This window comes from Limulus polyphemus, unplaced genomic scaffold, assembly GCF_000517525.1.
Source record: "Limulus polyphemus unplaced genomic scaffold, Limulus_polyphemus-2.1.2 Scaffold4642, whole genome shotgun sequence".
Taxonomy (NCBI): Eukaryota; Metazoa; Arthropoda; class Merostomata; order Xiphosura; family Limulidae; genus Limulus; species Limulus polyphemus.
In genome coordinates this window covers 74,808-82,036 of record NW_013670252.1, presented here as the reverse complement: position 1 = coordinate 82,036, position 7,229 = coordinate 74,808, and the positions used below count along the sequence as shown (strand labels likewise).

Here is a 7,229-nt window from a genome sequence, read left to right as displayed (position 1 = left end):
AAGCAATGGATGAAATTTCCTCAGAAATTTCCCTTTGCTTCACACAGACCAAACAGTTCAAACAATTAGCTCTAACACCAGAAACTTGGAACACATACATATCACCATTCAATTACATAAACAGCCTAAAAAACACATAAACACTCACCAAGTAAGTGAAAGAAATTTCTTTTTCAGCTTTGGGCACTGGTCAGGTAGATTATTCGGTGCCTGACCAGTGAAAGTGGGTTTTATCAGGGTACTCCCGTTTCCCCCACATCAAAATTCTGAGAATTGGACCACGGTCCTCCTCCTAGCCCTGAAAAGGACCGACAGACGGCCTCCTCCCACACCCAAAAGTTTTAGCCCTAGTGCTTTATCCCACCCGACGCATCCTCGAAGGCGCCGCTGCCTGATTTTCTGAGCTTAATGTATGCTCCAGACCCAGTCAAACCAAATCCAGGACAAACTATAATAGTCACGAATATGTACATCCCTCACCAAACAGCGGGGTTGAAGAGAGGTGGATAAAAGCTTCTGAACACCCCTGGTTGTCCTCAAACACGTTGAGGTTGAAAGAACGTAACCAAAATTACCACCCAGAGTATAAATAAATAAGTGAAAGGCGGAAGACTTTCGAAACGTCGTCCTCTACACGTGTTTCTACAACAGGCAGTTGCCATCCATTCTACAAAGTTTCATCATGAATACTCTGCCTAAGCAAGCTATCAAAGAATATTGTAAACATATTTCTTCAAGAGAGGCTTATTGTTAGGTATACATGACTGTTTCCATTTAAGTATAGCATGGGTGTTAAATTTAGCTATTTTTAGAAGTGATAGTTTATTACAGGTTTTTTTTACATAACAGTGCAAATCATATGTTGTGTAGTTCAATTGTAAATTGGCGAATGTTGTATTATTGCATCATGTTCTAAGTTTTTTTCAAGTATTAATACATCATAATATTTTGTAGTGTATGGAAAGTTATAGGCCTCAGTTGGGTTTTTTGTAAATACTCATCCAAATGTAGTTCAAGTAAAATAGATTGTGTGTTTAGCCATAAAGAGGGTATAGTGGCACTTTTTTAAAATTAAAATCATCACAGACTGTATTGTAACAACAGAGTAAAGAAGAAGAATTTGTCTTCTCAATTGTGTTCTAAGGTAATTGATCAAACCTGTGTGGATTTTTGATGAAAAAAGTTATTTAAAGTTCTGGATACAACTCTGGTGACCAGCAGCGTAACATAACTGAAATTATTGTAACAACAAAAGAGAGGAGAATGATTCATGTTGTCAAATTGTGTTCTGAAGTAACTGAACCAGTCTGTGTAATTTGATGAAAAAAAAGAAGAATTATTTGAAGCTCTGGATACAACTACAAAAACCAACAGTGTAATGAAAATTTGTATATATGTTTGATTTGTTTTAATATATTATATATAATTTTCCCCGATTGTATTGTAATAACAGAACAGAGGATAATGATTCATCTTGTCAAATTGTTGTTCTGAAGTAACTGAACCAGTCTTTGTGTAATTTGATGAAAAAGAGAATTATTTGAAGCTCTGGATACAACTGTGATAACCAACAGTGTAATGAACATTTGTATATCCGTTTTACTTGTTTTAATATGTTATTTTAAAAAAAGTGGATTGTGTGCAGCTTGTTTATCATTGAAATTTATCACCAACAAGTTACACACAGCTACTGTTAAGAATCTTGCCCACCCACACATACATAAAAACCTGAGAGAAAGAACATGAAAGTAAATAATGAATTAGCTATAAGTAAAGTTTGTTAGTTATGGATTTCGCGCAAAGCTGCACGAGGGCTATTTGCGCTAGCCATCCCTAATTTAGCAGTGTAAGACTAGAGGGAAGGCAGCTAGTCATCACCACCCACCGCCAACTTTTTTACCAACGAATAGTGGGATTTACCGTCACATTATAACACCCCCCCTCCCCCACGACTGAAAGGTCGAGCATGTTTGGTGTGACGGGCATTCGAACCCGCGAGTTGAGCTCACTAACCACCTGGCCAGCTATAAATAAACTAAGTAGTATTGAAGTAAATATAATTGTGTATATATGTATATCTAAAGATTCAAAACAGCTATGGAATACGAAGATATTAAAAATGTACTAGAAGGTGGTGCAAAATACCACACTAGAATACGGCCACCAACCTACCCTTGCAAGAAAGCCCTATTCATAATCAAAATGCTAATAACACAGACCATATATTTGCACCTGTTAGGGAGAGCAAATTTACAGGGCTAATTAGCACTGACAGCTAAGTATAGGTAAAGAAAAACTCTTAATACTATATGAAGTTGATTAACATAAAATGCACTAGCAAGGGAAATAAGTCTGTGTCTTTAGGCATAAATTACAAGAATTAGGAAATAAGTTATGGAGGATTTATAATCACCCAAATGAACTTATTTGGATTCAGGACACACTAATGTCAAAATATGAAAAATGATTAGTTATAGCCTTATGCATCTGACAGTTATTGAAGCTAACACATCTGCAATAACTCAAGTTGATTTGATAGAAAGTGCAACAAGAGAATAGATCAGAAAAAAAAGAGCATATGAACCAAAGCAATATCCGATACATTTTATCAGGAAAGAACCATCTCAATTTATATTACGTGATCATTTGTAGTGCTTCAATTGTTTAAGAAGTCACTTTGCTAGAGATTGTCCTGGTCTTGCATATTACAGAGAATCTCCTATAGGTATACAAAGAACTATATGGTGACAAATTAAGAAGCAAAAAAATCTAAACGTTACAACTATGGAAGGTTAGGACATATCGCAGCAAACTTTAGAATCCAGAACAATATTAGCAGAAGAAGGCTTATGCATTGCCAAAAGCACAAGGAGACATGGGACTCACAAAATAAGCCCATCTAACATATGGGTAGAGCAGCTCCAAAAAACTTGACACCTGGTAGGGCCAAAGGCAGGAAGTTACACCACAAGTAAAAGCAAAACACCCCAGAATATTCAGTGTCAACAATATTCCACCAACTGTTAGGTTAAGAATTAAGGGAATAGTTAAGCGCTTTAAAATATACAAATGCTTCACAACTACACTTTCACACAGGCTAACTACAGACTTATGGTCATGTTGCAAAATATCAGACAAATGTTTAGACTAAGCTTTCTCACGAACTGAACTGCCACTTTAAAATAAACAATGCTTCAACTAAGTTTTTAATGATCTAAGCTATAGACTTGTGGAAGTGTTGCAAAATATTAGTTGTGAAATGCTAATGAAAGGCAAACGTTGAACACACCTGTCAGGAACAACTTACATTGTACTAAACATCATGTGCATATTAGTGAGAAGTAAGATGATTATAGCTTGACGGTTGTTTAAGTCTAAACAAATGTGTTCACGGATGTGAAAGTATCCACAAAGTACCAACAATTGTAATCTGACTGGAAAGATGTTTATTCAAGACTGACTAGACATGATGAGAAATTGTATACACAGGTACACTGGGCACAATCACTAAAAAGAGACGAGTCCACTATAATTGCTGGACCAATCACCTCAAAGTCTACCCCCATGAGCTTGAATGGATTATGTTGCAATACCATATAAAAATTGATGTCTCTGGACAAAGTGTGTGGTTGTCCCAAACATCAGGGTTGTTCCTGGCCTCGAGGTTGATCCAGAGGGTTCCAGACTTTCCAGGTGCTCCAGTTCTATTAGCTAAGTTCCCAAGATATACAGACATGAAATGACAGTTTATCTATACCTGCTACTCTCCTTTGACTAATAATATTGCCAGGTGAAAATATGATGTATAAAGTTGTTAAAGTTAAATAAGTAATGTTGATACGGTTAGAAACATTATGGAACTAATATAAGTTACTGAAAGGGTAAACTTTTACATAATAGATGTTTTTCATTCATTATAAGCCTTCATATCTTTATGTTAATAAAGTGTACATTTTTGGTGTAGAATTGGACTCGGTATCATTTATTCCTTGCTTTATTTGTAAATTTCCTCAAGTTGGTTGTTTTGTGTACCCACTCCCTACCCTGGGTTTTTAAATAAATCTATTGTAATTGGTATCTTGTTGCCCTAAATGACGCTTTCTCATTCCCACGATAGAGCAGCCTGTTACAATAGATTGTGATTTGTAAGCTGACACTGAACCCACATTTTCGCTGTTGAGTATGGATTTAATAAAATGTTATCCAAAATTATTAGATAATGTTTGGCAAAAAATCTCTAATGGCATTTTAACCTTCATCACAAGTCACCCTGTTAAAGTACTAAGAAAATATAAGGTGGTGATAAAAATAGGTGCCCTAGTGATAGAACATCCTTCTTTGTATGTGATAAAGTAGATCTAAGAACTGATGGGAAATTAAGTCAAGATGTTTTTAGAAACAATGATACAGAAATGTCAATCACACACAATATATTTATTCCTCAGGTTCCTCCAAACATGGCCCAACTTCTCTGAAGCTAATGTTAATGACATGAATGTTTAACAATTGATGTGGTGACCAGAGCATGCTCAAAACAATCGGTTTTTGGTAGGTGAGGACAGAGTAAGCGTTATGACAGAATCCAGTATTTATATGTGAAATACTTGCATGTATTTCATGTCATATGATGAAAGTGTAGTTTTAGTAACACCACATGTAAAAACTGATGATTTATTAATATTTGATTATGAAGTAGGAAGAGTAAAAAAATAAATACAGTTCTATGTTTACTGCTTCTAAATAATAATCAATTTGTAATGTGTAGGCTGAATCAATATAATCAGATATTGCATATTTAATGATAAACCTCTTTAAGTTGTTATATTAGGTGCCTATTATTACTAATATTTTTGAATGGAAGAAACATGATGCTACATCTTTTCCTACAAGTTTCCAATGAGTTTGGGAACCAATCCTCCAACTTATTAGTTTGGTGGAAGATTTGAACAATGCTTTTCAATCAAATGCAATGAAGTAAAATAGGTAAATTTTTATATTTTATTTGAAGTAGTTTTGGTCTGAAATAAACAAAACCCATTTCATGTAAATTTAAGCACATATATAGCAGGATAAGATTAATTGATGGTAATAAATCAAATTTAATACAATCAAAAACAATACTGAAAATAATTATCTAAAGATATAGAAAAAACTAAGTTAGAAAGACTCAAGAGACAAAAACGGATTTTAAGTCCTTGAAATCATATAACCTTGTTAAGTGTAAAAGTTGTATTGGTTTTCAAATTCTATTTTTCAAACTAAATACTTGTGTGCTTTCCAAAACTCAATTACTTTATAATTAATCTGTAGATTTCTTTAAGATAATCTGAAAAAAAAGTTTTCTTGATCAAAAGTCATAAAACCCTTAAACAATATTTTCAATAGTAATCTACATATGATGAATAACATGTAATAAAAATGTGTATTTTGAGTAGAAAGTATTACTAAAATGTGAAGAAATGCATTATATTTCACATAAGTGTGAATTACTGTATTTATTTTTTTATTTCCTGATAATGTATATAATAATTAACCTTTTTTTTACAAACCAATTCTGCATCATTTTTAGAATTAAACCAATGATTTAAAGTAAATACTAAATATGATTTTGAAATATTTGGAGGATTCATTAAGAAAAATAAAAAAATATTCAAGGGAAAGAAGAAACAGGGGAAAAAATGAGAAACCAAGATTGATTTCTCAGTCTTATGGAAAAATTAACAGATAAATTTTAAAATATTTAAGTTGAAGTTCTTATAGTTGATATTGGTTATTTTATTGTTTAAATAAACAGTTTTGTCTTTGCCAAATAAATTTGCTATTTAATATCTATTACACCTTTGTTGTTACATATTTCTTGCAGTTGTTTTTGTTCATTGTAAGAGCCACATTTTTTTACCTTCATTGCATGATTGTTCTCACATATATAATCAGTTTCTTCAGTGCAAATATTATGCATTATACAACATGCCACAATGATGATAATCTTATCTAATTGTGTAATATCTAAATATTTCAAATGACAAAATATTCCAAGTAAGGCAAATGCTCTTTCAATGGTAAAAGAGTGCTAATGACAGTTTATAGTTATACTTTCTTTCTTTGTTTCCTAAGTTGTCATTGTCTTTGAATGGGATGAGTAAGTGATATTCCAATAGATATACTGGATCTCATACAAGATCACTATCCACTGGAAACATCATTGTTGGATTTATTTCAATAGCACGATAAAGACCTGATTGTCAATAAAGATGGGCATCATGAATTGATTAAGCTTTTCCAGCTTAACAGTGAGTGAACATTATACAACTATAGCAAACAGATTGCAGTAGTATAGAACAACAGTTTTTATGTTAATGTAGGTTGATGGAGATACTATTGGAGCTTTGATTTAGAGGTTGGTACCATCTATTGCACCTAAAATTCTGAAAGGAAAAAAAAAAGATATAAAATAATTTCAAAATGTAGACATTTCTCATTAAGGGTTAGACAATAAAATGATCATATTGATGAGATCAAAGTTTGTATAAATAAGCATAAGCTAATTAAACAGTAAAAGTTATTATTTAAAATTATTAGTTTCAAGCATGGTATGGTTAGGTTAAAAACAGCTAAAACATAAAAAACAAATTAAAAACTGTCACAATGTTGGTTTTATTTATTTTGCATGTTTTGGTTTCAGCTGTTTTTAACTATTTTAATGCATATTTATGATAGTATTTGGTTTAAATATAAATTTTGCCAACCTGGAAAACCACAAATTCTCTAAAATACTTCAATTATAATAGTATATTTTCGTTTCCTGGGCCAGAATATAATCCCCTGCTCTAAATTTTGGTCCAGCAGTGCACAGCTAACTTGTAATATGCACTCTCTAACAGCCCACATGCTCACTCCAATACAATCTGCAACAAATTGTACATTTTATAGCCTTAAAATTAATCTATGTGCTGACTCAATGACATAGATCTCAGGCCTTAGGCTGTGAATCAGAAGACTGCTTTATATGGATGCTTCATTCATCATTAACCCTAGCTATAATCTTATAAATACTAAATGTGATGACTACGCCACAATCTCCTAGGGCATGTTCAACTATACTAGATTTGATGGGTGATCTGAAATTGAGTGAACGTTTATGCATGTTATTAGTTTCCTTTTCGAAAAGCAAGTATAACCTTGCTAACAGCATGAACAAGTAAATTTGTAAACTACTAAGGTTGACTGTA

The 7,229-nt window shown here is 32.8% G+C and overlaps 1 protein-coding gene and 1 pseudogene across 2 annotated transcripts in view; both read right to left on the bottom strand.

The window, feature by feature from the left end:
- Positions 1 to 5,631: 5,631 nt before the first annotated feature.
- LOC111088881 overlaps positions 5,632 to 7,229 on the bottom strand; it is a 2,832-nt pseudogene continuing 1,234 nt past the window's right edge.
- The window catches only part of LOC106471472 (alpha-ketoglutarate-dependent dioxygenase alkB homolog 7, mitochondrial-like), a 75,043-nt gene continuing 73,802 nt past the window's right edge, over positions 5,989 to 7,229 (bottom strand). For both annotated transcript variants that reach the window (XR_002613260.1, XR_002613261.1), the window contains one exon: positions 5,989 to 6,425. The gene's annotated coding sequence lies outside the window, so the exon portion shown is untranslated. The remainder of the gene's footprint in view (positions 6,426 to 7,229) is intronic.